Source organism: Humulus lupulus, chromosome 3, assembly GCF_963169125.1.
Source record: "Humulus lupulus chromosome 3, drHumLupu1.1, whole genome shotgun sequence".
In the NCBI taxonomy this organism is placed as follows: Eukaryota; Viridiplantae; Streptophyta; class Magnoliopsida; order Rosales; family Cannabaceae; genus Humulus; species Humulus lupulus.
Window position 1 is genome coordinate 11,394,584 of NC_084795.1, and position 24,700 is coordinate 11,419,283.

The following is a 24,700-nucleotide window of genomic DNA, read 5'->3' on the forward strand; positions in this document are numbered from 1 at the left end:
TATAAATGAATATTGCGGACCAAACATTCCGGGTGGGATCATACCCGCACTAATGCACCGGATCACATCAGAACTCTGCAGTTAAGCGTGCTTGGGCGAGAGTAGTACTAGGATGGGTGATCTCCTGGGAAGTCCTCGTGTTGCACCCCTGAAAACATCATCTTTTTTTTTCCCTTTAAAAATCCACTTACGGCTCAAAAGTTTGTATTTTTTGTTTTAAATCTTTAAAAACTCATTTATTTCGTTTTCCTTGAGGGGTTAATACCGTGGTCACTAAGAAGCAGCGAATAAGAAGTTCCTAGTCAATCCGGGGGAGAAAAGGGAGGACACACGCGCTCGCTATAAATGAATATTGCGGACCAAACATTCCGGGTGCGATCATACCAGCACTAATGCACCGGATCCCATCAGAACTCCGCAGTTAAGCGTGCTTGGGCGAGAGTAGTACTAGGATGGGTGACCTCCTGGGAAGTCCTCGTGTTGCACCCCTGAAAACATCATTTTTTTTTTCCCTTTAAAAATCCACTTACGGCTCAAAAGTTTGTATTTTTTGTTTTAAATCTTTAAAAACTCATTTATTTCGTTTTCCTTGAGGGGTTAATACCGTGGTCACTAACAAGCAGCGAATAAGAAGTTCCTAGTCAATCCGGGGGAGAAAAGGAAGGACACACGCGCTCGCTATAAATGAATATTGCGGACCAAACATTCCGGGTGCGATCATACCAGCACTAATGCACCGGATCCCATCAGAACTCCGCAGTTAAGCTTGCTTGGGCGAGAGTAGTACTAGGATGGGTGACCACCTGGGAAGTCCTCGTGTTGCACCCCTGAAAACATCATTTTTTTTTTCCCTTTAAAAATCCAATTACGGCTCAAAAGTTTGTATTTTTTGTTTTAAATCTTTAAAAACTCATTTATTTCGTTTTCCTTGAGGGGTTAATACCGTGGTCACTAACAAGCAGCGAATAAGAAGTTCCTAGTCAATCCGGGGGAGAAAAGGGAGGACACACGCGCTCGCTATAAATGAATATTGCGGACCAAACATTCCGGGTGCGATCATACCAGCACTAATGCACCGGATCCCATCAGAACTCCGCAGTTAAGCGTGCTTGGGCGAGAGTAGTACTAGGATGGGTGACCTCCTGGGAAGTCCTCGTGTTGCACCCCTGAAAACATCATTTTTTTTTTCCCTTTAAAAATCCACTTACGGCTCAAAAGTTTGTATTTTTTGTTTTAAATCTTTAAAAACTCATTTATTTCGTTTTCCTTGACGGGTTAATACCGTGGTCACTAACAAGCAGCGAATAAGAAGTTCCTAGTCAATCCGGGGGAGAAAAGGGAGGACACACGCGCTCGCTATAAATGAATATTGCAGGCCAAACATTCCGGGTGCGATCATACCAGCACTAATGCACCGGATCCCATCAGAACTCCGCAGTTAAGCGTGCTTGGGCGAGAGTAGTACTAGGATGGGTGACCTCCTGGGAAGTCCTCGTGTTGCACCCCTGAAAACATCATTTTTTTTTTCCCTTTAAAAATCCACTTACGGCTCAAAAGTTTGTATTTTTTGTTTTAAATCTTTAAAAACTCATTTATTTCGTTTTCCTTGAGGGGTTAATACCGTGGTCACTAACAAGCAGCGAATAAGAAGTTCCTAGTCAATCCGGGGGAGAAAAGGGAGGACACACGCGCTCGCTATAAATGAATATTGCGGACCAAACATTCCGGGTGCGATCATACCAGCACTAATGCACCGGATCCCATCAGAAATCCGCAGTTAAGCGTGCTTGGGCGAGAGTAGTACTAGGATGGGTGACCTCTTGGAAAGTCCTCGTGTTGCACCCCTGAAAACATCATATATTTTTTTTTCCTTTAAAAATCCACTTACGGCTCAAAAGTTTGTATTTTTTGTTTTAAATCTTTAAAAACTCATTTATTTCGTTTTCCTTGAGGGGTGAATACCGTGGTCACTAACAAGCAGCGAATAAGAAGTTCCTAGTAAATCCGGGGAGGAAAAGAGGACACACGCGCTCGCTAGAAATGAATATTGCGGACCAAACATTCCGGGTGCGATCATACCAGCACTAATGCACCGGATCCCATCAGAACTCCGCAATTAAGCGTGCTTGGGAGAGAGTAGTACTAGGATGGGTGACCTCCTGGGAAGTCCTCGTGTTGCACCCCTGAAAACATCAATTTATTTTTTCCCTTTAAAAATCCACTTACGGCTCAAAAATTTGTATTTTTTGTTTTAAATCTTTAAAAACTCATTTATTTCGTTTTCCTTGAGGGGTTAATACCGTGGTCACTAACAAGCAGCGAATAATAAATTCCTAGTAAATCCTGGGGGGAAAAGGGAGGAAACACGCGCTCGCTAGAAATGAATATTGCGGACCAAACATTTCGGGTGCGATCATACCAGTACTAATGCACCGGATCCCATCAGAACTCCGCAGTCAAGCGTGCTTGGGCGAGAGTAGTACTAGGATGGGTGACCTCCTGGGAAGTCCTCGTGTTGCACCCCAGAAAACATCAATTTTTTTTTCCCCTTTAAAAATCCAGTTACGGCTCAAAAGTTTGTATTTTTTGTTTTAAATCTTTAAAAACTCATTTATTTCGTTTTCCTTGAGGGGTTAATACCGTGGTCACTAACAAGCAGCGAATAAGAAGTTCCTTGTTAATCCGGGGGAGAAAATGAGGACACACGCGCTCGCTATAAATGAATATTGCGGAACAAACATTCCGGGTGCGATCATACCAGCACTAATGCACCGGATACCATCAGATCTCCGCACTTAAGCGTGCTTGGGCGAGAGTAGTACTAGGATGGGTGACCTCCTGGGAAGTCCTCGTGTTGCACCCCTGAAAACATCAATTTTTTTTTCCCTTTAAAAATCCACTTACGGCTCAAAAGTTTGTATTTTTTGTTTTAAATCTTTAAAAACTCATTTATTTCGTTTTCCTTGAGGGGTTAATACCGTGGTCACTAACAAGCAGCAAATAAGAAGTTCCTAGTTAATCCGGGGGAGAAAAGGGAGGAAACACGCGCTCGCTATAAATGAATATTGCGGACCAAACATTCCGGGTGCGATCATACCAGCACTAATGCACCGGATCCCATCAGAACTCCCCAATTAAGCGTGCTTGGGCGAGAGTAGTACTAGGATGGGTGACCTCCTGGGAAGTCCTCGTGTTGCACCCCTGAAAACATCAATTTTTTTTTTCCCTTTAAAAATCCACTTACGGCTCAAAAGTTTGTATTTTTTGTTTTAAATCTTTAAAAACTCATTTATTTCGTTTTCCTTGAGGGGTTAATACCGTGGTCACTAACAAGCAGCGAATAAGAAGTTCCTAGTAAATCCTGGGGGGAAAAGGGAGGACACTTGCGCTCGCTAGAAATGAATATTGCGGACCCAACATTTCGGGTGCGATCATACCAGTACTAATGCACCGGATCCCATCAGAACTCCGCAGTTAAGCGTGCTTGGGCGAGAGAAGTACTAGGATGGGTGACCTCCTGGGAAGTCCTCGTGTTGCACCCCTAAAAACATCATTTTTTTTTCCTTTAAAAATCCACTTACGGCTAAAAAGTTTGTATTTTTTGTTTTAAATCTTTAAAAACTCATTTATTTCGTTTTCCTTGAGGGGTTAATACCGTGGTCACTAACAAGCTGCGAATAAGAAGTTCCTTGTTAATCCGGGGGAGAAAAGGAGGACATACACGCTCGCTATAAATGAATATTGCGGACCAAACATTCCGGGTGCGATCATACCAGAACTAATGCACCGGATCCTATCAGAACTCCGCAGTTAAGCGTGCTTGGGCGAGAGTAGTACTAGGATGGGTGACCTCCTGGAAAGTCCTCGTGTTGCACCCCTAAAAACATCATTTTTTTTTTCCTTTTAAAATCCACTTACGGCTAAAAAGTTTGTATTTTTTGTTTTAAATCTTTAAAAACTCATTTATTTCGTTTTCCTTGAGGGGTTAATACCGTGGTCACTAACAAGCAGCGAATAAGAAGTTCCTTGTTAATCCGGGGGAGAAAAGGAGGACACACGCGCTCGCTATAAATGAATATTGCGGACCAAACATTCCGGGTGCGATCATACCAGCACTAATGCATCGGATACCATCAGAACTCCGCACTTAAGCGTGCTTGGGCGAGAGTAGTACTAGGATGGGTGACCTCCTGGGAAGTCCTCGTGTTGCACCCCTGAAAACATCAATTTTTTTTTTCCCTTTAAAAATCCACTTACGGCTCAAAAGTTTGTATTTTTTGTTTTAAATCTTTAAAAACTCATTTATTTCGTTTTCCTTAAGGGGTTAATACCGTGGTCACTAACAAGAAGCGAATAAGAAGTTCCTAGTTAATCCGGGGGAGAAAAGGGAGGACACACGCGCTCGCTATAAATGAATATTGCGGACCAAACATTCCGGGTGCGATCACACCAGCACTAATGCACCGGATCCCATCAGAACTCCGCAATTAAGCGTGCTTGGGCGAGAGTAGTACTAGGATGGGTGACCTCCTGGGAAGTCCTCGTGTTGCACCCCCGAAAACATCAATTTTTTTTTCCCTTTAAAAATCCACTTACGGCTCAAAAGTTTGTATTTTTTGTTTTAAATCTTTAAAAACTCATTTATTTCGTTTTCCTTGAGGGGTTAATACCGTGGTCACTAACAAGCAGCGAATAAGAAGTTCCTAGTTAATCCGGGGGAGAAAAGGGAGGACACACGCGCTCGATATAAATGAATATTGCGGACCAAACATTCCGGGTGCGATCATACCAGCACTAATGCACCGGATCCCATCAGAACTCCGCACTTAAGCGTGCTTGGGCGAGAGTAGTACTAGGATGGGTGACCTCCTGGGAAGTCCTCGTGTTGCACCCCTGAAAACATCAATTTTTTTTTTCCCTTTAAAAATCCACTTACGGCTCAAAAGTTTGTATTTTTTGTTTTAAATCTTTAAAAACTCATTTATTTCGTTTTCCTTGAGGGGTTAATACCGTGGTCACTAACAAGCTGCGAATAAGAAGTTCCTTGTTAATCCGGGGGAGAAAAGGAGGACACACACGCTCGCTATAAATGAATATTGCGGACCAAACATTCCGGGTGCGATCATACCAGCACTAATGCACCGGATCCTATCAGAACTCCGCAGTTAAGCGTGCTTGGGCGAGAGTAGTACTAGGATGGGTGACCTCCTGGAAAGTCCTCGTGTTGCACCCCTAAAAACATCATTTTTTTTTTCCTTTAAAAATCCACTTACAGCTAAAAAGTTTGTATTTTTTGTTTTAAATCTTTAAAAACTCATTTATTTCGTTTTCCTTGAGGGGTTAATACCATGGTCACTAACAAGCAGCGAATAAGAAGTTCCTTGTTAATCCGGGGGAGAAAAGGAGGACACACGCGCTCGCTATAAATGAATATTGCGGACCAAACATTCCGGGTGCGATCATACCAGCACTAATGCATCGGATACCATCAGAACTCCGCACTTAAGCGTGCTTGGGCGAGAGTAGTACTAGGATGGGTGACCTCCTGGGAAGTCCTCGTGTTGCACCCCTGAAAACATCAATTTTTTTTTTCCCTTAAAAAATCCACTTACGGCTCAAAAGTTTGTATTTTTTGTTTTAAATCTTTAAAAACTCATTTATTTCGTTTTCCTTGAGGGGTTAATACCGTGGTCACTAACAAGCAGCGAATAAGAAGTTCCTAGTTAATCCGGGGGAGAAAAGGGAGGACACACGCGCTCGTTATAAATGAATATTGCGGACCAAACATTCCGGGTGCGATCACACCAGCACTAATGCACCGGATCCCATCAGAACTCCGCAATTAAGCGTGCTTGGGCGAGAGTAGTACTAGGATGGGTGACCTCCTGGGAAGTCCTCGTGTTGCACCCCTGAAAACATCAATTTTTTTTTCCCTTTAAAAATCCACTTACGGCTCAAAAGTTTGTATTTTTTGTTTTAAATCTTTAAAAACTCATTTATTTCGTTTTCCTTGAGGGGTTAATACCGTGGTCACTAACAAGCAGCGAATAAGAAGTTCCTAGTTAATCCGGGGGAGAAAAGGGAGGACACACGCGCTCGCTATAAATGAATATTGCGGACCAAACATTCCGGGTGCGATCACACCAGCACTAATGCACCGGATCCCATCAGAACTCCGCAAATAAGCGTGCTTGGGCGAGAGTAGTACTAGGATGGGTGACCTCCTGGGAAGTCCTCGTGTTGCACCCCCGAAAACATCAATTTTTTTTTCCCTTTAAAAATCCACTTACGGCTAAAAAGTTTGTATTTTTTGTTTTAAATCTTTAAAAACTCATTTATTTCGTTTTCCTTGAGGGGTTAATACCGTGGTCACTAACAAGCAGCGAATAAGAAGTTCCTAGTTAATCCGGGGGAGAAAAGGGAGGACACACGCGCTCGATATAAATGAATATTGCGGACCAAACATTCCGGGTGCGATCATACCAGCACTAATGCACCGGATCCCATCAGAACTCCGCACTTAAGCGTGCTTGGGCGAGAGTAGTACTAGGATGGGTGACCTCCTGGGAAGTCCTCGTGTTGCACCCCTGAAAACATCAATTTTTTTTTTCCCTTTAAAAATCCACTTACGGCTCAAAAGTTTGTATTTTTTGTTTTAAATCTTTAAAAACTCATTTATTTCGTTTTCCTTGAGGGGTTAATACCGTGGTCACTAACAAGCTGCGAATAAGAAGTTCCTTGTTAATCCGGGGGAGAAAAGGAGGACACACACGCTCGCTATAAATGAATATTGCGGACCAAACATTCCGGGTGCGATCATACCAGCACTAATGCACCGGATCCTATCAGAACTCCGCAGTTAAGCGTGCTTGGGCGAGAGTAGTACTAGGATGGGTGACCTCCTGGAAAGTCCTCGTGTTGCACCCCTAAAAACATCATTTTTTTTTTCCTTTAAAAATCCACTTACAGCTAAAAAGTTTGTATTTTTTGTTTTAAATCTTTAAAAACTCATTTATTTCGTTTTCCTTGAGGGGTTAATACCATGGTCACTAACAAGCAGCGAATAAGAAGTTCCTTGTTAATCCGGGGGAGAAAAGGAGGACACACGCGCTCGCTATAAATGAATATTGCGGACCAAACATTCCGGGTGCGATCATACCAGCACTAATGCATCGGATACCATCAGAACTCCGCACTTAAGCGTGCTTGGGCGAGAGTAGTACTAGGATGGGTGACCTCCTGGGAAGTCCTCGTGTTGCACCCCTGAAAACATCAATTTTTTTTTTCCCTTAAAAAATCCACTTACGGCTCAAAAGTTTGTATTTTTTGTTTTAAATCTTTAAAAACTCATTTATTTCGTTTTCCTTGAGGGGTTAATACCGTGGTCACTAACAAGCAGCGAATAAGAAGTTCCTAGTTAATCCGGGGGAGAAAAGGGAGGACACACGCGCTCGTTATAAATGAATATTGCGGACCAAACATTCCGGGTGCGATCACACCAGCACTAATGCACCGGATCCCATCAGAACTCCGCAATTAAGCGTGCTTGGGCGAGAGTAGTACTAGGATGGGTGACCTCCTGGGAAGTCCTCGTGTTGCACCCCTGAAAACATCAATTTTTTTTTCCCTTTAAAAATCCACTTACGGTTCAAAAGTTTGTATTTTTTGTTTTAAATCTTTAAAAACTCATTTATTTCGTTTTCCTTGAGGGGTTAATACCGTGGTCACTAACAAGCAGCGAATAAGAAGTTCCTAGTTAATCCGGGGGAGAAAAGGGAGGACACACGCGCTCGCTATAAATGAATATTGCGGACCAAACATTCCGGGTGCGATCACACCAGCACTAATGCACCGGATCCCATCAGAACTCCGCAAATAAGCGTGCTTGGGCGAGAGTAGTACTAGGATGGGTGACCTCCTGGGAAGTCCTCGTGTTGCACCCCCGAAAACATCAATTTTTTTTTCCCTTTAAAAATCCACTTACGGCTAAAAAGTTTGTATTTTTTGTTTTAAATCTTTAAAAACTCATTTATTTCGTTTTCCTTGAGGGGTTAATACCGTGGTCACTAACAAGCAGCGAATAAGAAGTTCCTAGTTAATCCGGGGGAGAAAAGGGAGGACACACGCGCTCGATATAAATGAATATTGCGGACCAAACATTCCGGGTGCGATCATACCAGCACTAATGCACCGGATCCCATCAGAACTCCGCACTTAAGCGTGCTTGGGCGAGAGTAGTACTAGGATGGGTGACCTCCTGGGAAGTCCTCGTGTTGCACCCCTGAAAACATCAATTTTTTTTTTCCCTTTAAAAATCCACTTACGGCTCAAAAGTTTGTATTTTTTGTTTTAAATCTTTAAAAACTCATTTATTTCGTTTTCCTTGAGGGGTTAATACCGTGGTCACTAACAAGCTGCGAATAAGAAGTTCCTTGTTAATCCGGGGGAGAAAAGGAGGACACACACGCTCGCTATAAATGAATATTGCGGACCAAACATTCCGGGTGCGATCATACCAGCACTAATGCACCGGATCCTATCAGAACTCCGCAGTTAAGCGTGCTTGGGCGAGAGTAGTACTAGGATGGGTGACCTCCTGGAAAGTCCTCGTGTTGCACCCCTAAAAACATCATTTTTTTTTTCCTTTAAAAATCCACTTACAGCTAAAAAGTTTGTATTTTTTGTTTTAAATCTTTAAAAACTCATTTATTTCGTTTTCCTTGAGGGGTTAATACCATGGTCACTAACAAGCAGCGAATAAGAAGTTCCTTGTTAATCCGGGGGAGCAAAGGAGGACACACGCGCTCGGTATAAATGAATATTGCGGACCAAACATTCCGGGTGCGATCATACCAGCACTAATGCATCGGATACCATCAAAACTCCGCACTTAAGCGTGCTTGGGCGAGAGTAGTACTAGGATGGGTGACCTCCTGGGAAGTCCTCGTGTTGCACCCCTGAAAACATCAATTTTTTTTTCCCTTTAAAAATCCACTTACGCCTCAAAAGTTTGTATTTTTTGTTTTAAATCTTTAAAAACTCATTTATTTCGTTTTCCTTGAGGGGTTAATACCGTGGTCACTAAGAAGCAGCGAATAAGAAGTTCCTAGTTAATCCGGGGGAGAAAAGGGAGGACACACGCGCTCGCTATAAATGAATATTGCGGACCAAACATTCCGGGTGCGATCACACCAGCACTAATGCACCGGATCCCATCAGAACTCCGTAATTAAGCGTGCTTGGGCGAGAGTAGTACTAGGATGGGTGACCTCCTGGGAAGTCCTCGTGTTGCACACCTGAAAACATCAATTTTTTTTTCCCTTTAAAAATCCACTTACGGCTCAAAAGTTTGTATTTTTTGTTTTAAATCTTTAAAAACTCATTTATTTCGTTTTCCTTGAGGGGTTAATACCGTGGTCACTAACAAGCAGCGAATAAGAAGTTCCTAGTTAATCCGGGCGAGAAAAGGGAGGACACACGCGCTCGCTATAAATGAATATTGCGGACCAAACATTCCGGGTGCGATCACACCAGCACTAATGCACCGGATCCCATCAGAACTCCGCAATTAAGCGTGCTTGGGCGAGAGTAGTACTAGGATGGGTGACCTCCTGGGAAGTCCTCGTGTTGCACCCCTGAAAACATCAATTTTTTTTTTCCCTTTAAAAATCCACTTACGGCTCAAAAGTTTGTATTTTTTGTTTTAAATCTTTAAAAACTCATTTATTTCGTTTTCCTTGAGGGGTTAATACCGTGGACACTAACAAGCAGCGAATAAGAAATTCCTAGTAAATCCTGGGGGGAAAAGGGAGGACACTTGCGCTCGCTAGAAATGAATATTGCGGACCAAACATTTCGGGTGCGATCATACCAGTACTAATGCACCGGATCCCATCAGAACTCCGCAGTTAAGCGTGCTTGGGCGAGAGTAGTACTAGGAAGGGTGACCTCCTGGGAAGTCCTCGTGTTGCACCCCTAAAAACATCATTTTTTTTTCCTTTAAAAATCCACTTACGGCTAAAAAGTTTGTATTTTTTGTTTTAAATCTTTAAAAACTCATTTATTTCGTTTTCCTTGAGGGGTTAATACCGTGGTCACTAACAAGCTGCGAATAAGAAGTTCCTTGTTAATCCGGGGGAGAAAAGGAGGACACACACGCTCGCTATAAATGAATATTGCGGACCAAACATTCCGGGTGCGATCATACCAGCACTAATGCACCGGATCCTATCAGAACTCCGCAGTTAAGCGTGCTTGGGCGAGAGTAGTACTAGGATGGGTGACCTCCTGGAAAGTCCTCGTGTTGCACCCCTAAAAACATCATTTTTTTTTTCCTTTAAAAATCCACTTACAGCTAAAAAGTTTGTATTTTTTGTTTTAAATCTTTAAAAACTCATTTATTTCGTTTTCCTTGAGGGGTTAATACCATGGTCACTAACAAGCAGCGAATAAGAAGTTCCTTGTTAATCCGGGGGAGAAAAGGAGGACACACGCGCTCGCTATAAATGAATATTGCGGACCAAACATTCCGGGTGCGATCATACCAGCACTAATGCATCGGATACCATCAGAACTCCGCACTTAAGCGTGCTTGGGCGAGAGTAGTACTAGGATGGGTGACCTCCTGGGAAGTCCTCGTGTTGCACCCCTGAAAACATCAATTTTTTTTTTCCCTTAAAAAATCCACTTACGGCTCAAAAGTTTGTATTTTTTGTTTTAAATCTTTAAAAACTCATTTATTTCGTTTTCCTTGAGGGTTTAATACCGTGGTCACTAACAAGCAGCGAATAAGAAGTTCCTAGTTAATCCGGGGGAGAAAAGGGAGGACACACGCGCTCGCTATAAATGAATATTGCGGACCAAACATTCCGGGTGCGATCACACCAGCACTAATGCACCGGATCCCATCAGAACTCCGCAATTAAGCGTGCTTGGGCGAAAGTAGTACTAGGATGGGTGACCTCCTGGGAAGTCCTCGTGTTGCACCCCTGAAAACATCAATTTTTTTTTTCCCTTTAAAAATCCACTTACGGCTCAAAAGTTTGTATTTTTTGTTTTAAATCTTTAAAAACTCATTTATTTCGTTTTCCTTGAGGGGTTAATACCGTGGTCACTAACAAGCAGCGAATAAGAAGTTCCTAGTTAATCCGGGGGAGAAAAGGGGGGACACACGCGCTCGCTATAAATGAATATTGCGGACCAAACATTCCGGGTGCGATCACACCAGCACTAATGCACCGGATCCCATCAGAACTCCGTAATTAAGCGTGCTTGGGCGAGAGTAGTACTAGGATGGGTGACCTCCTGGGAAGTCCTCGTGTTGCACACCTGAAAACATCAATTTTTTTTTCCCTTTAAAAATCCACTTACGGCTCAAAAGTTTGTATTTTTTGTTTTAAATCTTTAAAAACTCATTTATTTCGTTTTCCTTGAGGGGTTAATACCGTGGTCACTAACAAGCAGCGAATAAGAAGTTCCTAGTTAATCCGGGGGAGAAAAGGGAGGACACACGCGCTCGCTATAAATGAATATTGCGGACCAAACATTCCGGGTGCGATCATACCAGCACTAATGCACCGGATCCTATCAGAACTCCGCAGTTAAGCGTGCTTGGGCGAGAGTAGTACTAGGATAGGTGACCTCCTGGAAAGTCCTCGTGTTGCACCCCTAAAAACATCATTTTTTTTTCCTTTAAAAATCCACTTACGGCTAAAAAGTATGTATTTTTTGTTTTAAATCTTTAAAAACTCATTTATTTCGTTTTCCTTGAGGGGTTAATACCGTGGTCACTAACAAGCAGCGAATAAGAAGTTCCTTGTTAATCCTAGGGAGAAAAGGAGGACACACGCGCTCGCTATAAATGAATATTGCGGACCAAACATTCCGGGTGCGATCATACCAGCACTAATGCATCGGATACCATCAGAACTCCGCACTTAAGCGTGCTTGGGCGAGAGTAGTACTAGGATGGGTGACCTCCTGGGAAGTCCTCGTGTTGCACCCCTGAAAACATCAATTTTTTTTTTTCCCTTTAAAAATCCACTTACGGCTCAAAAGTTTGTATTTTTTGTTTTAAATCTTTAAAAACTCATTTATTTCGTTTTCCTTGAGGGGTTAATACCGTGGTCACTAACAAGCAGCGAATAAGAAGTTCCTAGTTAATCCGGGCGAGAAAAGGGAGGACACACGCGCTCGCTATAAATGAATATTGCGGACCAAACATTCCGGGTGCGATCATACCAGCACTAATGCATCGGATACCATCAGAACTCCGCACTTAAGCGTGCTTGGGCGAGAGTAGTACTAGGATGGGTGACCTCCTGGGAAGTCCTCGTGTTGCACCCCTGAAAACATCAATTTTTTTTTTCCCTTAAAAAATCCACTTACGGCTCAAAAGTTTGTATTTTTTGTTTTAAATCTTTAAAAACTCATTTATTTCGTTTTCCTTGAGGGGTTAATACCGTGGTCACTAACAAGCAGCGAATAAGAAGTTCCTAGTTAATCCGGGGGAGAAAAGGGAGGACACACGCGCTCGCTATAAATGAATATTGCGGACCAAACATTCCGGGTGCGATCACACCAGCACTAATGCACCGGATCCCATCAGAACTCCGTAATTAAGCGTGCTTGGGCGAGAGTAGTACTAGGATGGGTGACCTCCTGGGAAGTCCTCGTGTTGCACACCTGAAAACATCAATTTTTTTTTCCCTTTAAAAATCCACTTACGGCTCAAAAGTTTGTATTTTTTGTTTTAAATCTTTAAAAACTCATTTATTTCGTTTTCCTTGAGGGGTTAATACCGTGGTCACTAACAAGCAGCGAATAAGAAGTTCCTAGTTAATCCGGGGGAGAAAAGGGAGGACACACGCGCTCGCTATAAATGAATATTGCGGACCAAACATTCCGGGTGCGATCATACCAGCACTAATGCACCGGATCCCATCAGAACTCCGCACTTAAGCATGCTTGGGCGAGAGTAGTACTAGGATGGGTGACCTCCTGGGAAGTCCTCGTGTTGCACCCCTGAAAACATCAATTTTTTTTTTCCCTTTAAAAATCCACTTACGGCTCAAAAGTTTGTATTTTTTGTTTTAAATCTTTAAAATCTCATTTATTTCGTTTTCCTTGAGGGGTTAATACCGTGGTCACTAACAAGCAGCGAATAAGAAGTTCCTAGTAAATCCTGGGGGGAAAAGGGAGGACACTTGCGCTCGCTAGAAATGAATATTGCGGACCAAACATTTCGGGTGCGATCATACCAGTACTAATGCACCGGATCCCATCAGAACTCCGCAGTTAAGCGTGCTTGGGCCAGAGTAGTACTAGGATGGGTGACCTCCTGGGAAGTCCTCGTGTTGCACCCCTAAAAACATCATTTTTTTTTCCTTTAAAAATCCACTTACGGCTAAAAAGTTTGTATTTTTTGTTTTAAATCTTTAAAAACTCATTTATTTCGTTTTCCTTGAGGGGTTAATACCGTGGTCACTAACAAGCTGCGAATAAGAAGTTCCTTGTTAATCCGGGGGAGAAAAGGAGGACACACACGCTCGCTATAAATGAATATTGCGGACCAAACATTCCGGGTGCGATCATACCAGCACTAATGCACCGGATCCTATCAGAACTCCGCAGTTAAGCGTGCTTGGGCGAGAGTAGTACTAGGATAGGTGACCTCCTGGAAAGTCCTCGTGTTGCACCCCTAAAAACATCATTTTTTTTTCCTTTAAAAATCCACTTACGGCTAAAAAGTATGTATTTTTTGTTTTAAATCTTTAAAAACTCATTTATTTCGTTTTCCTTGAGGGGTTAATACCGTGGTCACTAACAAGCAGCGAATAAGAAGTTCCTTGTTAATCCTAGGGAGAAAAGGAGGACACACGCGCTCGCTATAAATGAATATTGCGGACCAAACATTCCGGGTGCGATCATACCAGCACTAATGCATCGGATACCATCAGAACTCCGCACTTAAGCGTGCTTGGGCGAGAGTAGTACTAGGATGGGTGACCTCCTGGGAAGTCCTCGTGTTGCACCCCTGAAAACATCAATTTTTTTTTTTCCCTTTAAAAATCCACTTACGGCTCAAAAGTTTGTATTTTTTGTTTTAAATCTTTAAAAACTCATTTATTTCGTTTTCCTTGAGGGGTTAATACCGTGGTCACTAACAAGCAGCGAATAAGAAGTTCCTAGTTAATCCGGGGGAGAAAAGGGAGGACACACGCGCTCGCTATAAATGAATATTGCGGACCAAACATTCCGGGTGCGATCACACCAGCACTAATGCACCGGATCCCATCAGAACTCCGCAATTAAGCGTGCTTGGGCGAGAGTAGTACTAGGATGGGTGACCTCCTGGGAAGTCCTCGTGTTGCACCCCTGAAAACATCAATTTTTTTTTTCCCTTTAAAAATCCACTTACGGCTCAAAAGTTTGTATTTTTTGTTTTAAATCTTTAAAAACTCATTTATTTCGTTTTCCTTGAGGGGTTAATACCGTGGTCACTAACAAGCAGCGAATAAGAAGTTCCTAGTAAATCCTGGGGGGAAAAGGGAGGACACACGCGCTCGCTAGAAATGAATATTGCGGACCAAACATTCCGGGTGCGATCATACCAGTACTAATGCACCGGATCCCATCAGAACTCCGCAGTTAAGCGTGCTTGGGCGAGAGTAGTACTAGGATGGGTGACCTCCTGGGAAGTCCTCGTGTTGCACCCCTAAAAACATCATTTCTTTTTTCCTTTAAACATCCACTTACGGCTAAAAAGTTTGTATTTTTTGTTTTAAATCTTTAAAAACTCATTTATTTCGTTTTCCTTGAGGGGTTAATACCGTGGTCACTAACAAGCAGCGAATAAGAAGTTCCTTGTTAATTCGGGGGAGAAAAGGAGGACACACACGCTTCGCTATAAATGAATATTGCGGACCAAACATTCCGGGAGCGATCATACCAGCACTAATGCACCGGATCCCATCAGAACTCCGCAATTAAGTGTGCTTGGGCGAGAGTAGTACTAGGATGGGTGACCTCCTGGGAAGTCCTCGTGTTGCACCCCTGAAAACATCAATTTTTTTTTTCCCTTTAAAAATCCACTGACGGCTCAGAAGTTTGTATTTTTTGTTTTAAATCTTTAAAAACTCATTTTTTTCGTTTTCCTTGAGGGGTTAATACCGTGGTCACTAACAAGCAGCGAATAAGAAGTTCCTAGTTAATCCGGGGGAGAAAAGGGAGGACACACGCGCTCGCTATAAATGAATATTGCGGACCAAACAATCCGGGTGCGATCATACCAGCACTAATGCACCGGATCCCATCAGAACTCCGCAGTTAAGAGTGCTCTGGCGAGAGTAGTACTAGGATGGGTGACCTCCTGGGAAGTCCTCGTGTTGCACCCTTGAAAACATCAATTTTTTTTTTCCCTTGAAAAATCCACTTACGGCTCAAAAGTTTGTATTTTTTGTTTTAAATCTTTAAAAACTCATTTATTTCGTTTTCCTTGAGGGGTTAATACCGTGGTCACTAACAAGCAGCGAATAAGAAGTTCCTAGTCAATCCGGGGGGGAAAAGGGAGGACACACGCGCTCGCTAGAAAGGAATATTGCGGACCAAACATTCCGGGTGCGATCATACCAGCACTAATGCACCGGATCCCATCAGAACTCCGCACTTAAGCGTGCTTGGGCGAGAGTAGTACTAGGATGGGTGACCTCCTGGGAAGTCCTCGTGTTGCACCCCAGAAAACATCAATTTTTTTTTTCCCCTTTAAAAATCCAGTTACGGCTCAAAAGTTTGTATTTTTTGTTTTAAATCTTTAAAAACTCATTTATTTCGTTTTCCTTGAGGGGTTAATACCGTGGTCACTAACAAGCAGCGAATAAGAAGTTCCTAGTTAATCCGGGGGAGAAAAGGGAGGACACACGCGCTCGCTATAAATGAATATTGCGGACCAAACATTCCGGGTGCGATCATACCAGCACTAATGCACCGGATCCCATCAGAACTCCGCAGTTAAGCGTGCTTGGGCGAGAGTAGTACTAGGATGGGTGACCTCTTGGGAAGTCCTCGTGTTGCACCCCTGAAAACATCATATATTTTTTTTTCCTTTAAAAATCCACTTACGGCTCAAAAGTTTGTATTTTTTGTTTTAAATCTTTAAAAACTCATTTATTTCGTTTTCCTTGAGGGGTTAATACCGTGGTCACTAACAAGCAGCGAATAAGAAGTTCCTAGTTAATCTGGGGTTGAAAAGGAGGACAAACGCGCTCGCTATAAATGAATATTGCGGACCAAACATTCCGGGTGTGATCATACCAGCACTAATGCACCGGATCCCATCAGAACTCCGCAGTTAAGCGTGCTCTGGCGAGAGTAGTACTAGGATGGGTGACCTCCTGGGAAGTCCTCGTGTTGCACCCCTGAAAACATCAATTTTTTTTTTCCCTTGAAAAATCCACTTACGGCTCAAAAGTTTGTATTTTTTGTTTTAAATCTTTAAAAACTCATTTATTTCGTTTTCCTTGAGGGGTTAATACCGTGGTCACTAACAAGCAGCGAATAAGAAGTTCCTAGTAAATCCTGGGGGGAAAAGGGAGGACACACGCGCTCGCTAGAAATGAATATTGCGGACCAAACATTCCGGGTGCGATCATACCAGTACTAATGCACCGGATCCCATCAGAACTCCGCAGTTAAGCGTGCTTGGGCGAGAGTAGTACTAGGATGGGTGACCTCCTGGGAAGTCCTCGTGTTGCACCCCTAAAAACATCATTTCTTTTTTCCTTTAAACATCCACTTACGGCTAAAAAGTTTGTATTTTTTGTTTTAAATCTTTAAAAACTCATTTATTTCGTTTTCCTTGAGGGGTTAATACCGTGGTCACTAACAAGCAGCGAATAAGAAGTTCCTTGTTAATTCGGGGGAGAAAAGGAGGACACACACGCTTCGCTATAAATGAATATTGCGGACCAAACATTCCGGGAGCGATCATACCAGCACTAATGCACCGGATCCCATCAGAACTCCGCAATTAAGTGTGCTTGGGCGAGAGTAGTACTAGGATGGGTGACCTCCTGGGAAGTCCTCGTGTTGCACCCCTGAAAACATCAATTTTTTTTTTCCCTTTAAAAATCCACTGACGGCTCAGAAGTTTGTATTTTTTGTTTTAAATCTTTAAAAACTCATTTTTTTCGTTTTCCTTGAGGGGTTAATACCGTGGTCACTAACAAGCAGCGAATAAGAAGTTCCTAGTTAATCCGGGGGAGAAAAGGGAGGACACACGCGCTCGCTATAAATGAATATTGCGGACCAAACATTCCGGGTGTGATCATACCAGCACTAATGCACCGGATCCTATCAGAACTCCGCAGTTAAGCGTGCTTGGGCGAGAGTAGTACTAGGATGGGTGACCTCCTGGAAAGTCCTCGTGTTGCACCCCTAAAAACATCATTTTTTTTTTCCTTTAAAAATCCACTTACAGCTAAAAAGTTTGTATTTTTTGTTTTAAATCTTTAAAAACTCATTTATTTCGTTTTCCTTGAGGGGTTAATACCATGGTCACTAACAAGCAGCGAATAAGAAGTTCCTTGTTAATCCGGGGGAGAAAAGGAGGACACACGCGCTCGCTATAAATGAATATTGCGGACCAAACATTCCGGGTGCGATCATACCAGCACTAATGCATCGGATACCATCAGAACTCCGCACTTAAGCGTGCTTGGGCGAGAGTAGTACTAGGATGGGTGACCTCCTGGGAAGTCCTCGTGTTGCACCCCTGAAAACATCAATTTTTTTTTTCCCTTAAAAAATCCACTTACGGCTCAAAAGTTTGTATTTTTTGTTTTAAATCTTTAAAAACTCATTTATTTCGTTTTCCTTGAGGGGTTAATACCGTGGTCACTAACAAGCAGCGAATAAGAAGTTCCTAGTTAATCCGGGGGAGAAAAGGGAGGACACACGCGCTCGTTATAAATGAATATTGCGGACCAAACATTCCGGGTGCGATCACACCAGCACTAATGCACCGGATCCCATCAGAACTCCGCAATTAAGCGTGCTTGGGCGAGAGTAGTACTAGGATGGGTGACCTCCTGGGAAGTCCTCGTGTTGCACCCCTGAAAACATCAATTTTTTTTTCCCTTTAAAAATCCACTTACGGCTCAAAAGTTTGTATTTTTTGTTTTAAATCTTTAAAAACTCATTTATTTCGTTTTCCTTGAGGGGTTAATACCGTGGTCACTAACAAGCAGCGAATAAGAAGTTCCTAGTTAATCCGGGGGAGAAAACGGAGGACACACGCGCTCGCTATAAATGAATATTGCGGACCAAACATTCCGGGTGCGATCACACCAGCACTAATGCACCGGATCCCATCAGAACTCCGCAAATAAGCGTGCTTGGGCGAGAGTAGTACTAGGATGGGTGACCTCCTGGGAAGTCCTCGTGTTGCACCCCCGAAAACATCAATTTTTTTTTCCCTTTAAAAATCCACTTACGGCTAAAAAGTTTGTATTTTTTGTTTTAAATCTTTAAAAACTCATTTATTTCGTTTTCCTTGAGGGGTTAATACCGTGGTCACTAACAAGCAGCGAATAAGAAGTTCCTAGTTAATCCGGGGGAGAAAAGGGAGGACACACGCGCTCGATATAAATGAATATTGCGGACCAAACATTCCGGGTGCGATCATACCAGCACTAATGCACCGGATCCCATCAGAACTCCGCACTTAAGCGTGCTTGGGCGAGAGTAGTACTAGGATGGGTGACCTCCTGGGAAGTCCTCGTGTTGCACCCCTGAAAACATCAATTTTTTTTTTCCCTTTAAAAATCCACTTACGGCTCAAAAGTTTGTATTTTTTGTTTTAAATCTTTAAAAACTCATTTATTTCGTTTTCCTTGAGGGGTTAATACCGTGGTCACTAACAAGCTGCGAATAAGAAGTTCCTTGTTAATCCGGGGGAGAAAAGGAGGACACACACGCTCGCTATAAATGAATATTGCGGACCAAACATTCCGGGTGCGATCATACCAGCACTAATGCACCGGATCCTATCAGAACTCCGCAGTTAAGCGTGCTTGGGCGAGAGTAGTACTAGGATGGGTGACCTCCTGGAAAGTCCTCGTGTTGCACCCCTAAAAACATCATTTTTTTTTTCCTTTAAAAATCCACTTACAGCTAAAAAGTTTGTATTTTTTGTTTTAAATCTTTAAAAACTCATTTATTTCGTTTTCCTTGAGGGGTTAATACCATGGTCACTAACAAGCAGCGAATAAGAAGTTCCTTGTTAATCCGGGGGAGAAAAGGAGGACACACGCGCTCGCTATAAATGAATATTGCGGACCAAACATTCCGGGTGCGATCATACCAGCACTAATGCATCGGATACCATCAAAACTCCGCACTTAAGCGTGCTTGGGCGAGAGTAGTACTAGGATGGGTGACCTCCTGGGAAGTCCTCGTGTTGCACCCCTGAAAACATCAATTTTTTTTTTCCCTTAAAAAATCCACTTACGGCTCAAAAGTTTGTATTTTTTGTTTTAAATCTTTAAAAACTCATTTATTTCGTTTTCCTTGAGGGGTTAATACCGTGGTCACTAACAAGCAGCGAATAAGAAGTTCCTAGTTAATCCGGGGGAGAAAAGGGAGGACACACGCGCTCGTTATAAATGAATATTGCGGACCAAACATTCCGGGTGCGATCACACCAGCACTAATGCACCGGATCCCATCAGAACTCCGCAATTAAGCGTGCTTGGGCGAGAGTAGTACTAGGATGGGTGACCTCCTGGGAAGTCCTCGTGTTGCACCCCTGAAAACATCAATTTTTTTTTCCCTTTAAAAATCCACTTACGCCTCAAAAGTTTGTATTTTTTGTTTTAAATCTTTAAAAACTCATTTATTTCGTTTTCCTTGAGGGGTTAATACCGTGGTCACTAAGAAGCAGCGAATAAGAAGTTCCTAGTTAATCCGGGGGAGAAAAGGGAGGACACACGCGCTCGCTATAAATGAATATTGCGGACCAAACATTCCGGGTGCGATCACACCAGCACTAATGCACCGGATCCCATCAGAACTCCGTAATTAAGCGTGCTTGGGCGAGAGTAGTACTAGGATGGGTGACCTCCTGGGAAGTCCTCGTGTTGCACACCTGAAAACATCAATTTTTTTTTCCCTTTAAAAATCCACTTACGGCTCAAAAGTTTGTATTTTTTGTTTTAAATCTTTAAAAACTCATTTATTTCGTTTTCCTTGAGGGGTTAATACCGTGGTCACTAACAAGCAGCGAATAAGAAGTTCCTAGTTAATCCGGGGGAGAAAAGGGAGGACACACGCGCTCGCTATAAATGAATATTGCGGACCAAACATTCCGGGTGCGATCACACCAGCACTAATGCACCGGATCCCATCAGAACTCCGCAATTAAGCGTGCTTGGGCGAGAGTAGTACTAGGATGGGTGACCTCCTGGGAAGTCCTCGTGTTGCACCCCTGAAAACATCAATTTTTTTTTTCCCTTTAAAAATCCACTTACGGCTCAAAAGTTTGTATTTTTTGTTTTAAATCTTTAAAAACTCATTTATTTCGTTTTCCTTGAGGGGTTAATACCGTGGACACTAACAAGCAGCGAATAAGAAATTCCTAGTAAATCCTGGGGGGAAAAGGGAGGACACTTGCGCTCGCTAGAAATGAATATTGCGGACCAAACATTTCGGGTGCGATCATACCAGTACTAATGCACCGGATCCCATCAGAACTCCGCAGTTAAGCGTGCTTGGGCGAGAGTAGTACTAGGAAGGGTGACCTCCTGGGAAGTCCTCGTGTTGCACCCCTAAAAACATCATTTTTTTTTCCTTTAAAAATCCACTTACGGCTAAAAAGTTTGTATTTTTTGTTTTAAATCTTTAAAAACTCATTTATTTCGTTTTCCTTGAGGGGTTAATACCGTGGTCACTAACAAGCTGCGAATAAGAAGTTCCTTGTTAATCCGGGGGAGAAAAGGAGGACACACACGCTCGCTATAAATGAATATTGCGGACCAAACATTCCGGGTGCGATCATACCAGCACTAATGCACCGGATCCTATCAGAACTCCGCAGTTAAGCGTGCTTGGGCGAGAGTAGTACTAGGATGGGTGACCTCCTGGAAAGTCCTCGTGTTGCACCCCTAAAAACATCATTTTTTTTTTCCTTTAAAAATCCACTTACAGCTAAAAAGTTTGTATTTTTTGTTTTAAATCTTTAAAAACTCATTTATTTCGTTTTCCTTGAGGGGTTAATACCATGGTCACTAACAAGCAGCGAATAAGAAGTTCCTTGTTAATCCGGGGGAGAAAAGGAGGACACACGCGCTCGCTATAAATGAATATTGCGGACCAAACATTCCGGGTGCGATCATACCAGCACTAATGCATCGGATACCATCAGAACTCCGCACTTAAGCGTGCTTGGGCGAGAGTAGTACTAGGATGGGTGACCTCCTGGGAAGTCCTCGTGTTGCACCCCTGAAAACATCAATTTTTTTTTTCCCTTAAAAAATCCACTTACGGCTCAAAAGTTTGTATTTTTTGTTTTAAATCTTTAAAAACTCATTTATTTCGTTTTCCTTGAGGGTTTAATACCGTGGTCACTAACAAGCAGCGAATAAGAAGTTCCTAGTTAATCCGGGGGAGAAAAGGGAGGACACACGCGCTCGCTATAAATGAATATTGCGGACCAAACATTCCGGGTGCGATCACACCAGCACTAATGCACCGGATCCCATCAGAACTCCGCAATTAAGCGTGCTTGGGCGAAAGTAGTACTAGGATGGGTGACCTCCTGGGAAGTCCTCGTGTTGCACCCCTGAAAACATCAATTTTTTTTTTCCCTTTAAAAATCCACTTACGGCTCAAAAGTTTGTATTTTTTGTTTTAAATCTTTAAAAACTCATTTATTTCGTTTTCCTTGAGGGGTTAATACCGTGGTCACTAACAAGCAGCGAATAAGAAGTTCCTAGTTAATCCGGGGGAGAAAAGGGGGGACACACGCGCTCGCTATAAATGAATATTGCGGACCAAACATTCCGGGTGCGATCACACCAGCACTAATGCACCGGATCCCATCAGAACTCCGTAATTAAGCGTGCTTGGGCGAGAGTAGTACTAGGATGGGTGACCTCCTGGGAAGTCCTCGTGTTGCACACCTGAAAACATCAATTTTTTTTTCCCTTTAAAAATCCACTTACGGCTCAAAAGTTTGTATTTTTTGTTTTAAATCTTTAAAAACTCATTTATTTCGTTTTCCTTGAGGGGTTAATACCGTGGTCACTAACAAGCAGCGAATAAGAAGTTCCTAGTTAATCCGGGGGAGAAAAGGGAGGACACACGCGCTCGCTATAAATGAATATTGCGGACCAAACATTCCGGGTGCGATCATACCAGCACTAATGCACCGGATCCCATCAGAACTCCGCACTTAAGCATGCTTGGGCGAGAGTAGTACTAGGATGGGTGACCTCCTGGGAAGTCCTCGTGTTGCACCCCTGAAAACATCAATTTTTTTTTTCCCTTTAAAAATCCACTTACGGCTCAAAAGTTTGTATTTTTTGTTTTAAATCTTTAAAATCTCATTTATTTCGTTTTCCTTGAGGGGTTAATACCGTGGTCACTAACAAGCAGCGAATAAGAAGTTCCTAGTAAATCCTGGGGGGAAAAGGGAGGACACTTGCGCTCGCTAGAAATGAATATTGCGGACCAAACATTTCGGGTGCGATCATACCAGTACTAATGCACCGGATCCCATCAGAACTCCGCAGTTAAGCGTGCTTGGGCCAGAGTAGTACTAGGATGGGTGACCTCCTGGGAAGTCCTCGTGTTGCACCCCTAAAAACATCATTTTTTTTTCCTTTAAAAATCCACTTACGGCTAAAAAGTTTGTATTTTTTGTTTTAAATCTTTAAAAACTCATTTATTTCGTTTTCCTTGAGGGGTTAATACCGTGGTCACTAACAAGCTGCGAATAAGAAGTTCCTTGTTAATCCGGGGGAGAAAAGGAGGACACACACGCTCGCTATAAATGAATATTGCGGACCAAACATTCCGGGTGCGATCATACCAGCACTAATGCACCGGATCCTATCAGAACTCCGCAGTTAAGCGTGCTTGGGCGAGAGTAGTACTAGGATAGGTGACCTCCTGGAAAGTCCTCGTGTTGCACCCCTAAAAACATCATTTTTTTTTCCTTTAAAAATCCACTTACGGCTAAAAAGTATGTATTTTTTGTTTTAAATCTTTAAAAACTCATTTATTTCGTTTTCCTTGAGGGGTTAATACCGTGGTCACTAACAAGCAGCGAATAAGAAGTTCCTTGTTAATCCTAGGGAGAAAAGGAGGACACACGCGCTCGCTATAAATGAATATTGCGGACCAAACATTCCGGGTGCGATCATACCAGCACTAATGCATCGGATACCATCAGAACTCCGCACTTAAGCGTGCTTGGGCGAGAGTAGTACTAGGATGGGTGACCTCCTGGGAAGTCCTCGTGTTGCACCCCTGAAAACATCAATTTTTTTTTTCCCTTTAAAAATCCACTTACGGCTCAAAAGTTTGTATTTTTTGTTTTAAATCTTTAAAAACTCATTTATTTCGTTTTCCTTGAGGGGTTAATACCGTGGTCACTAACAAGCAGCGAATAAGAAGTTCCTAGTTAATCCGGGGGAGAAAAGGGAGGACACACGCGCTCGCTATAAATGAATATTGCGGACCAAACATTCCGGGTGCGATCACACCAGCACTAATGCACCGGATCCCATCAGAACTCCGCAATTAAGCGTGCTTGGGCGAGAGTAGTACTAGGATGGGTGACCTCCTGGGAAGTCCTCGTGTTGCACCCCTGAAAACATCAATTTTTTTTTTCCCTTTAAAAATCCACTTACGGCTCAAAAGTTTGTATTTTTTGTTTTAAATCTTTAAAAACTCATTTATTTCGTTTTCCTTGAGGGGTTAATACCGTGGTCACTAACAAGCAGCGAATAAGAAGTTCCTAGTAAATCCTGGGGGGAAAAGGGAGGACACACGCGCTCGCTAGAAATGAATATTGCGGACCAAACATTCCGGGTGCGATCATACCAGTACTAATGCACCGGATCCCATCAGAACTCCGCAGTTAAGCGTGCTTGGGCGAGAGTAGTACTAGGATGGGTGACCTCCTGGGAAGTCCTCGTGTTGCACCCCTAAAAACATCATTTCTTTTTTCCTTTAAACATCCACTTACGGCTAAAAAGTTTGTATTTTTTGTTTTAAATCTTTAAAAACTCATTTATTTCGTTTTCCTTGAGGGGTTAATACCGTGGTCACTAACAAGCAGCGAATAAGAAGTTCCTTGTTAATTCGGGGGAGAAAAGGAGGACACACACGCTTCGCTATAAATGAATATTGCGGACCAAACATTCCGGGAGCGATCATACCAGCACTAATGCACCGGATCCCATCAGAACTCCGCAATTAAGTGTGCTTGGGCGAGAGTAGTACTAGGATGGGTGACCTCCTGGGAATTCCTCGTGTTGCACCCCTGAAAACATCAATTTTTTTTTTCCCTTTAAAAATCCACTGACGGCTCAGAAGTTTGTATTTTTTGTTTTAAATCTTTAAAAACTCATTTTTTTCGTTTTCCTTGAGGGGTTAATACCGTGGTCACTAACAAGCAGCGAATAAGAAGTTCCTAGTT

The 24,700-nt window shown here is 42.8% G+C and overlaps 73 non-coding genes across 73 annotated transcripts; all 73 read left to right on the forward strand.

Annotated features, from left to right (window-relative positions):
* The first annotated feature begins 30 nt into the window (after nucleotides 1–30).
* Nucleotides 31–149, forward strand: LOC133827330 (5S ribosomal RNA). Its single transcript, XR_009890025.1, has one exon. It is a non-coding gene; the product is annotated as a 5S ribosomal RNA (ribosomal RNA).
* A 221-nt stretch (nucleotides 150–370) lies between these two features.
* Nucleotides 371–489, forward strand: LOC133826040 (5S ribosomal RNA). Its single transcript, XR_009888776.1, has one exon. It is a non-coding gene; the product is annotated as a 5S ribosomal RNA (ribosomal RNA).
* A 220-nt stretch (nucleotides 490–709) lies between these two features.
* LOC133826589 (5S ribosomal RNA) lies at nucleotides 710–828 on the forward strand. Its single transcript, XR_009889304.1, has one exon. It is a non-coding gene; the product is annotated as a 5S ribosomal RNA (ribosomal RNA).
* Nucleotides 829–1,048: 220 nt separating this feature from the next.
* Nucleotides 1,049–1,167, forward strand: LOC133826041 (5S ribosomal RNA). The gene has a single exon (XR_009888777.1). It is a non-coding gene; the product is annotated as a 5S ribosomal RNA (ribosomal RNA).
* Nucleotides 1,168–1,387: 220 nt separating this feature from the next.
* LOC133826042 (5S ribosomal RNA) lies at nucleotides 1,388–1,506 on the forward strand. The gene has a single exon (XR_009888778.1). It is a non-coding gene; the product is annotated as a 5S ribosomal RNA (ribosomal RNA).
* A 220-nt stretch (nucleotides 1,507–1,726) lies between these two features.
* Nucleotides 1,727–1,845, forward strand: LOC133826974 (5S ribosomal RNA). Its single transcript, XR_009889678.1, has one exon. It is a non-coding gene; the product is annotated as a 5S ribosomal RNA (ribosomal RNA).
* A 220-nt stretch (nucleotides 1,846–2,065) lies between these two features.
* LOC133827143 (5S ribosomal RNA) lies at nucleotides 2,066–2,184 on the forward strand. Its single transcript, XR_009889843.1, has one exon. It is a non-coding gene; the product is annotated as a 5S ribosomal RNA (ribosomal RNA).
* A 221-nt stretch (nucleotides 2,185–2,405) lies between these two features.
* Nucleotides 2,406–2,524, forward strand: LOC133826528 (5S ribosomal RNA). Its single transcript, XR_009889245.1, has one exon. It is a non-coding gene; the product is annotated as a 5S ribosomal RNA (ribosomal RNA).
* Nucleotides 2,525–2,744: 220 nt separating this feature from the next.
* LOC133827285 (5S ribosomal RNA) lies at nucleotides 2,745–2,863 on the forward strand. Its single transcript, XR_009889980.1, has one exon. It is a non-coding gene; the product is annotated as a 5S ribosomal RNA (ribosomal RNA).
* Nucleotides 2,864–3,083: 220 nt separating this feature from the next.
* LOC133827074 (5S ribosomal RNA) lies at nucleotides 3,084–3,202 on the forward strand. The gene has a single exon (XR_009889776.1). It is a non-coding gene; the product is annotated as a 5S ribosomal RNA (ribosomal RNA).
* Nucleotides 3,203–3,423: 221 nt separating this feature from the next.
* LOC133826413 (5S ribosomal RNA) lies at nucleotides 3,424–3,542 on the forward strand. The gene has a single exon (XR_009889135.1). It is a non-coding gene; the product is annotated as a 5S ribosomal RNA (ribosomal RNA).
* A 217-nt stretch (nucleotides 3,543–3,759) lies between these two features.
* On the forward strand, nucleotides 3,760–3,878 carry LOC133827225 (5S ribosomal RNA). The gene has a single exon (XR_009889921.1). It is a non-coding gene; the product is annotated as a 5S ribosomal RNA (ribosomal RNA).
* A 218-nt stretch (nucleotides 3,879–4,096) lies between these two features.
* Nucleotides 4,097–4,215, forward strand: LOC133827357 (5S ribosomal RNA). The gene has a single exon (XR_009890050.1). It is a non-coding gene; the product is annotated as a 5S ribosomal RNA (ribosomal RNA).
* A 221-nt stretch (nucleotides 4,216–4,436) lies between these two features.
* Nucleotides 4,437–4,555, forward strand: LOC133826828 (5S ribosomal RNA). The gene has a single exon (XR_009889536.1). It is a non-coding gene; the product is annotated as a 5S ribosomal RNA (ribosomal RNA).
* A 220-nt stretch (nucleotides 4,556–4,775) lies between these two features.
* Nucleotides 4,776–4,894, forward strand: LOC133826633 (5S ribosomal RNA). Its single transcript, XR_009889347.1, has one exon. It is a non-coding gene; the product is annotated as a 5S ribosomal RNA (ribosomal RNA).
* A 220-nt stretch (nucleotides 4,895–5,114) lies between these two features.
* Nucleotides 5,115–5,233, forward strand: LOC133826897 (5S ribosomal RNA). The gene has a single exon (XR_009889603.1). It is a non-coding gene; the product is annotated as a 5S ribosomal RNA (ribosomal RNA).
* A 218-nt stretch (nucleotides 5,234–5,451) lies between these two features.
* LOC133827358 (5S ribosomal RNA) lies at nucleotides 5,452–5,570 on the forward strand. Its single transcript, XR_009890051.1, has one exon. It is a non-coding gene; the product is annotated as a 5S ribosomal RNA (ribosomal RNA).
* A 221-nt stretch (nucleotides 5,571–5,791) lies between these two features.
* Nucleotides 5,792–5,910, forward strand: LOC133826829 (5S ribosomal RNA). Its single transcript, XR_009889537.1, has one exon. It is a non-coding gene; the product is annotated as a 5S ribosomal RNA (ribosomal RNA).
* A 220-nt stretch (nucleotides 5,911–6,130) lies between these two features.
* On the forward strand, nucleotides 6,131–6,249 carry LOC133827120 (5S ribosomal RNA). The gene has a single exon (XR_009889820.1). It is a non-coding gene; the product is annotated as a 5S ribosomal RNA (ribosomal RNA).
* Nucleotides 6,250–6,469: 220 nt separating this feature from the next.
* Nucleotides 6,470–6,588, forward strand: LOC133826634 (5S ribosomal RNA). The gene has a single exon (XR_009889348.1). It is a non-coding gene; the product is annotated as a 5S ribosomal RNA (ribosomal RNA).
* A 220-nt stretch (nucleotides 6,589–6,808) lies between these two features.
* Nucleotides 6,809–6,927, forward strand: LOC133826898 (5S ribosomal RNA). Its single transcript, XR_009889604.1, has one exon. It is a non-coding gene; the product is annotated as a 5S ribosomal RNA (ribosomal RNA).
* Nucleotides 6,928–7,145: 218 nt separating this feature from the next.
* LOC133827360 (5S ribosomal RNA) lies at nucleotides 7,146–7,264 on the forward strand. Its single transcript, XR_009890053.1, has one exon. It is a non-coding gene; the product is annotated as a 5S ribosomal RNA (ribosomal RNA).
* Nucleotides 7,265–7,485: 221 nt separating this feature from the next.
* On the forward strand, nucleotides 7,486–7,604 carry LOC133826830 (5S ribosomal RNA). The gene has a single exon (XR_009889538.1). It is a non-coding gene; the product is annotated as a 5S ribosomal RNA (ribosomal RNA).
* A 220-nt stretch (nucleotides 7,605–7,824) lies between these two features.
* Nucleotides 7,825–7,943, forward strand: LOC133827121 (5S ribosomal RNA). Its single transcript, XR_009889821.1, has one exon. It is a non-coding gene; the product is annotated as a 5S ribosomal RNA (ribosomal RNA).
* Nucleotides 7,944–8,163: 220 nt separating this feature from the next.
* LOC133826635 (5S ribosomal RNA) lies at nucleotides 8,164–8,282 on the forward strand. Its single transcript, XR_009889349.1, has one exon. It is a non-coding gene; the product is annotated as a 5S ribosomal RNA (ribosomal RNA).
* A 220-nt stretch (nucleotides 8,283–8,502) lies between these two features.
* On the forward strand, nucleotides 8,503–8,621 carry LOC133826899 (5S ribosomal RNA). Its single transcript, XR_009889605.1, has one exon. It is a non-coding gene; the product is annotated as a 5S ribosomal RNA (ribosomal RNA).
* A 218-nt stretch (nucleotides 8,622–8,839) lies between these two features.
* On the forward strand, nucleotides 8,840–8,958 carry LOC133827403 (5S ribosomal RNA). Its single transcript, XR_009890096.1, has one exon. It is a non-coding gene; the product is annotated as a 5S ribosomal RNA (ribosomal RNA).
* A 220-nt stretch (nucleotides 8,959–9,178) lies between these two features.
* On the forward strand, nucleotides 9,179–9,297 carry LOC133827111 (5S ribosomal RNA). The gene has a single exon (XR_009889811.1). It is a non-coding gene; the product is annotated as a 5S ribosomal RNA (ribosomal RNA).
* Nucleotides 9,298–9,517: 220 nt separating this feature from the next.
* Nucleotides 9,518–9,636, forward strand: LOC133826831 (5S ribosomal RNA). The gene has a single exon (XR_009889539.1). It is a non-coding gene; the product is annotated as a 5S ribosomal RNA (ribosomal RNA).
* Nucleotides 9,637–9,857: 221 nt separating this feature from the next.
* LOC133826597 (5S ribosomal RNA) lies at nucleotides 9,858–9,976 on the forward strand. Its single transcript, XR_009889312.1, has one exon. It is a non-coding gene; the product is annotated as a 5S ribosomal RNA (ribosomal RNA).
* A 217-nt stretch (nucleotides 9,977–10,193) lies between these two features.
* On the forward strand, nucleotides 10,194–10,312 carry LOC133826900 (5S ribosomal RNA). The gene has a single exon (XR_009889606.1). It is a non-coding gene; the product is annotated as a 5S ribosomal RNA (ribosomal RNA).
* A 218-nt stretch (nucleotides 10,313–10,530) lies between these two features.
* Nucleotides 10,531–10,649, forward strand: LOC133827361 (5S ribosomal RNA). Its single transcript, XR_009890054.1, has one exon. It is a non-coding gene; the product is annotated as a 5S ribosomal RNA (ribosomal RNA).
* A 221-nt stretch (nucleotides 10,650–10,870) lies between these two features.
* LOC133827166 (5S ribosomal RNA) lies at nucleotides 10,871–10,989 on the forward strand. Its single transcript, XR_009889865.1, has one exon. It is a non-coding gene; the product is annotated as a 5S ribosomal RNA (ribosomal RNA).
* Nucleotides 10,990–11,210: 221 nt separating this feature from the next.
* LOC133827112 (5S ribosomal RNA) lies at nucleotides 11,211–11,329 on the forward strand. Its single transcript, XR_009889812.1, has one exon. It is a non-coding gene; the product is annotated as a 5S ribosomal RNA (ribosomal RNA).
* Nucleotides 11,330–11,549: 220 nt separating this feature from the next.
* Nucleotides 11,550–11,668, forward strand: LOC133827228 (5S ribosomal RNA). Its single transcript, XR_009889924.1, has one exon. It is a non-coding gene; the product is annotated as a 5S ribosomal RNA (ribosomal RNA).
* A 217-nt stretch (nucleotides 11,669–11,885) lies between these two features.
* On the forward strand, nucleotides 11,886–12,004 carry LOC133827362 (5S ribosomal RNA). The gene has a single exon (XR_009890055.1). It is a non-coding gene; the product is annotated as a 5S ribosomal RNA (ribosomal RNA).
* A 222-nt stretch (nucleotides 12,005–12,226) lies between these two features.
* On the forward strand, nucleotides 12,227–12,345 carry LOC133827363 (5S ribosomal RNA). The gene has a single exon (XR_009890056.1). It is a non-coding gene; the product is annotated as a 5S ribosomal RNA (ribosomal RNA).
* Nucleotides 12,346–12,566: 221 nt separating this feature from the next.
* Nucleotides 12,567–12,685, forward strand: LOC133827113 (5S ribosomal RNA). The gene has a single exon (XR_009889813.1). It is a non-coding gene; the product is annotated as a 5S ribosomal RNA (ribosomal RNA).
* A 220-nt stretch (nucleotides 12,686–12,905) lies between these two features.
* LOC133826977 (5S ribosomal RNA) lies at nucleotides 12,906–13,024 on the forward strand. The gene has a single exon (XR_009889681.1). It is a non-coding gene; the product is annotated as a 5S ribosomal RNA (ribosomal RNA).
* Nucleotides 13,025–13,245: 221 nt separating this feature from the next.
* Nucleotides 13,246–13,364, forward strand: LOC133826819 (5S ribosomal RNA). The gene has a single exon (XR_009889527.1). It is a non-coding gene; the product is annotated as a 5S ribosomal RNA (ribosomal RNA).
* Nucleotides 13,365–13,581: 217 nt separating this feature from the next.
* Nucleotides 13,582–13,700, forward strand: LOC133827229 (5S ribosomal RNA). Its single transcript, XR_009889925.1, has one exon. It is a non-coding gene; the product is annotated as a 5S ribosomal RNA (ribosomal RNA).
* Nucleotides 13,701–13,917: 217 nt separating this feature from the next.
* On the forward strand, nucleotides 13,918–14,036 carry LOC133827364 (5S ribosomal RNA). Its single transcript, XR_009890057.1, has one exon. It is a non-coding gene; the product is annotated as a 5S ribosomal RNA (ribosomal RNA).
* Nucleotides 14,037–14,258: 222 nt separating this feature from the next.
* Nucleotides 14,259–14,377, forward strand: LOC133826832 (5S ribosomal RNA). The gene has a single exon (XR_009889540.1). It is a non-coding gene; the product is annotated as a 5S ribosomal RNA (ribosomal RNA).
* A 221-nt stretch (nucleotides 14,378–14,598) lies between these two features.
* Nucleotides 14,599–14,717, forward strand: LOC133826192 (5S ribosomal RNA). Its single transcript, XR_009888923.1, has one exon. It is a non-coding gene; the product is annotated as a 5S ribosomal RNA (ribosomal RNA).
* A 219-nt stretch (nucleotides 14,718–14,936) lies between these two features.
* On the forward strand, nucleotides 14,937–15,055 carry LOC133826939 (5S ribosomal RNA). Its single transcript, XR_009889643.1, has one exon. It is a non-coding gene; the product is annotated as a 5S ribosomal RNA (ribosomal RNA).
* A 221-nt stretch (nucleotides 15,056–15,276) lies between these two features.
* LOC133826776 (5S ribosomal RNA) lies at nucleotides 15,277–15,395 on the forward strand. The gene has a single exon (XR_009889486.1). It is a non-coding gene; the product is annotated as a 5S ribosomal RNA (ribosomal RNA).
* Nucleotides 15,396–15,616: 221 nt separating this feature from the next.
* LOC133826636 (5S ribosomal RNA) lies at nucleotides 15,617–15,735 on the forward strand. The gene has a single exon (XR_009889350.1). It is a non-coding gene; the product is annotated as a 5S ribosomal RNA (ribosomal RNA).
* Nucleotides 15,736–15,957: 222 nt separating this feature from the next.
* Nucleotides 15,958–16,076, forward strand: LOC133826108 (5S ribosomal RNA). Its single transcript, XR_009888842.1, has one exon. It is a non-coding gene; the product is annotated as a 5S ribosomal RNA (ribosomal RNA).
* A 221-nt stretch (nucleotides 16,077–16,297) lies between these two features.
* Nucleotides 16,298–16,416, forward strand: LOC133826915 (5S ribosomal RNA). Its single transcript, XR_009889620.1, has one exon. It is a non-coding gene; the product is annotated as a 5S ribosomal RNA (ribosomal RNA).
* A 221-nt stretch (nucleotides 16,417–16,637) lies between these two features.
* LOC133826193 (5S ribosomal RNA) lies at nucleotides 16,638–16,756 on the forward strand. The gene has a single exon (XR_009888924.1). It is a non-coding gene; the product is annotated as a 5S ribosomal RNA (ribosomal RNA).
* A 219-nt stretch (nucleotides 16,757–16,975) lies between these two features.
* Nucleotides 16,976–17,094, forward strand: LOC133826940 (5S ribosomal RNA). Its single transcript, XR_009889644.1, has one exon. It is a non-coding gene; the product is annotated as a 5S ribosomal RNA (ribosomal RNA).
* A 221-nt stretch (nucleotides 17,095–17,315) lies between these two features.
* Nucleotides 17,316–17,434, forward strand: LOC133827023 (5S ribosomal RNA). The gene has a single exon (XR_009889726.1). It is a non-coding gene; the product is annotated as a 5S ribosomal RNA (ribosomal RNA).
* A 218-nt stretch (nucleotides 17,435–17,652) lies between these two features.
* Nucleotides 17,653–17,771, forward strand: LOC133827365 (5S ribosomal RNA). Its single transcript, XR_009890058.1, has one exon. It is a non-coding gene; the product is annotated as a 5S ribosomal RNA (ribosomal RNA).
* Nucleotides 17,772–17,992: 221 nt separating this feature from the next.
* LOC133826833 (5S ribosomal RNA) lies at nucleotides 17,993–18,111 on the forward strand. The gene has a single exon (XR_009889541.1). It is a non-coding gene; the product is annotated as a 5S ribosomal RNA (ribosomal RNA).
* A 220-nt stretch (nucleotides 18,112–18,331) lies between these two features.
* On the forward strand, nucleotides 18,332–18,450 carry LOC133827122 (5S ribosomal RNA). Its single transcript, XR_009889822.1, has one exon. It is a non-coding gene; the product is annotated as a 5S ribosomal RNA (ribosomal RNA).
* Nucleotides 18,451–18,670: 220 nt separating this feature from the next.
* Nucleotides 18,671–18,789, forward strand: LOC133826637 (5S ribosomal RNA). Its single transcript, XR_009889351.1, has one exon. It is a non-coding gene; the product is annotated as a 5S ribosomal RNA (ribosomal RNA).
* Nucleotides 18,790–19,009: 220 nt separating this feature from the next.
* LOC133826901 (5S ribosomal RNA) lies at nucleotides 19,010–19,128 on the forward strand. Its single transcript, XR_009889607.1, has one exon. It is a non-coding gene; the product is annotated as a 5S ribosomal RNA (ribosomal RNA).
* Nucleotides 19,129–19,346: 218 nt separating this feature from the next.
* Nucleotides 19,347–19,465, forward strand: LOC133827404 (5S ribosomal RNA). Its single transcript, XR_009890097.1, has one exon. It is a non-coding gene; the product is annotated as a 5S ribosomal RNA (ribosomal RNA).
* A 221-nt stretch (nucleotides 19,466–19,686) lies between these two features.
* On the forward strand, nucleotides 19,687–19,805 carry LOC133826834 (5S ribosomal RNA). The gene has a single exon (XR_009889542.1). It is a non-coding gene; the product is annotated as a 5S ribosomal RNA (ribosomal RNA).
* Nucleotides 19,806–20,025: 220 nt separating this feature from the next.
* LOC133827114 (5S ribosomal RNA) lies at nucleotides 20,026–20,144 on the forward strand. The gene has a single exon (XR_009889814.1). It is a non-coding gene; the product is annotated as a 5S ribosomal RNA (ribosomal RNA).
* Nucleotides 20,145–20,364: 220 nt separating this feature from the next.
* Nucleotides 20,365–20,483, forward strand: LOC133826836 (5S ribosomal RNA). The gene has a single exon (XR_009889543.1). It is a non-coding gene; the product is annotated as a 5S ribosomal RNA (ribosomal RNA).
* Nucleotides 20,484–20,704: 221 nt separating this feature from the next.
* Nucleotides 20,705–20,823, forward strand: LOC133826598 (5S ribosomal RNA). The gene has a single exon (XR_009889313.1). It is a non-coding gene; the product is annotated as a 5S ribosomal RNA (ribosomal RNA).
* Nucleotides 20,824–21,040: 217 nt separating this feature from the next.
* On the forward strand, nucleotides 21,041–21,159 carry LOC133826902 (5S ribosomal RNA). The gene has a single exon (XR_009889608.1). It is a non-coding gene; the product is annotated as a 5S ribosomal RNA (ribosomal RNA).
* A 218-nt stretch (nucleotides 21,160–21,377) lies between these two features.
* LOC133827366 (5S ribosomal RNA) lies at nucleotides 21,378–21,496 on the forward strand. The gene has a single exon (XR_009890059.1). It is a non-coding gene; the product is annotated as a 5S ribosomal RNA (ribosomal RNA).
* A 221-nt stretch (nucleotides 21,497–21,717) lies between these two features.
* LOC133827167 (5S ribosomal RNA) lies at nucleotides 21,718–21,836 on the forward strand. The gene has a single exon (XR_009889866.1). It is a non-coding gene; the product is annotated as a 5S ribosomal RNA (ribosomal RNA).
* A 221-nt stretch (nucleotides 21,837–22,057) lies between these two features.
* Nucleotides 22,058–22,176, forward strand: LOC133827115 (5S ribosomal RNA). Its single transcript, XR_009889815.1, has one exon. It is a non-coding gene; the product is annotated as a 5S ribosomal RNA (ribosomal RNA).
* A 220-nt stretch (nucleotides 22,177–22,396) lies between these two features.
* LOC133826978 (5S ribosomal RNA) lies at nucleotides 22,397–22,515 on the forward strand. Its single transcript, XR_009889682.1, has one exon. It is a non-coding gene; the product is annotated as a 5S ribosomal RNA (ribosomal RNA).
* Nucleotides 22,516–22,736: 221 nt separating this feature from the next.
* Nucleotides 22,737–22,855, forward strand: LOC133826820 (5S ribosomal RNA). The gene has a single exon (XR_009889528.1). It is a non-coding gene; the product is annotated as a 5S ribosomal RNA (ribosomal RNA).
* A 217-nt stretch (nucleotides 22,856–23,072) lies between these two features.
* LOC133827230 (5S ribosomal RNA) lies at nucleotides 23,073–23,191 on the forward strand. The gene has a single exon (XR_009889926.1). It is a non-coding gene; the product is annotated as a 5S ribosomal RNA (ribosomal RNA).
* A 217-nt stretch (nucleotides 23,192–23,408) lies between these two features.
* Nucleotides 23,409–23,527, forward strand: LOC133827368 (5S ribosomal RNA). Its single transcript, XR_009890060.1, has one exon. It is a non-coding gene; the product is annotated as a 5S ribosomal RNA (ribosomal RNA).
* Nucleotides 23,528–23,748: 221 nt separating this feature from the next.
* LOC133826838 (5S ribosomal RNA) lies at nucleotides 23,749–23,867 on the forward strand. Its single transcript, XR_009889545.1, has one exon. It is a non-coding gene; the product is annotated as a 5S ribosomal RNA (ribosomal RNA).
* Nucleotides 23,868–24,088: 221 nt separating this feature from the next.
* On the forward strand, nucleotides 24,089–24,207 carry LOC133826194 (5S ribosomal RNA). The gene has a single exon (XR_009888925.1). It is a non-coding gene; the product is annotated as a 5S ribosomal RNA (ribosomal RNA).
* A 219-nt stretch (nucleotides 24,208–24,426) lies between these two features.
* LOC133826951 (5S ribosomal RNA) lies at nucleotides 24,427–24,545 on the forward strand. Its single transcript, XR_009889655.1, has one exon. It is a non-coding gene; the product is annotated as a 5S ribosomal RNA (ribosomal RNA).
* Nucleotides 24,546–24,700: the final 155 nt, after the last annotated feature.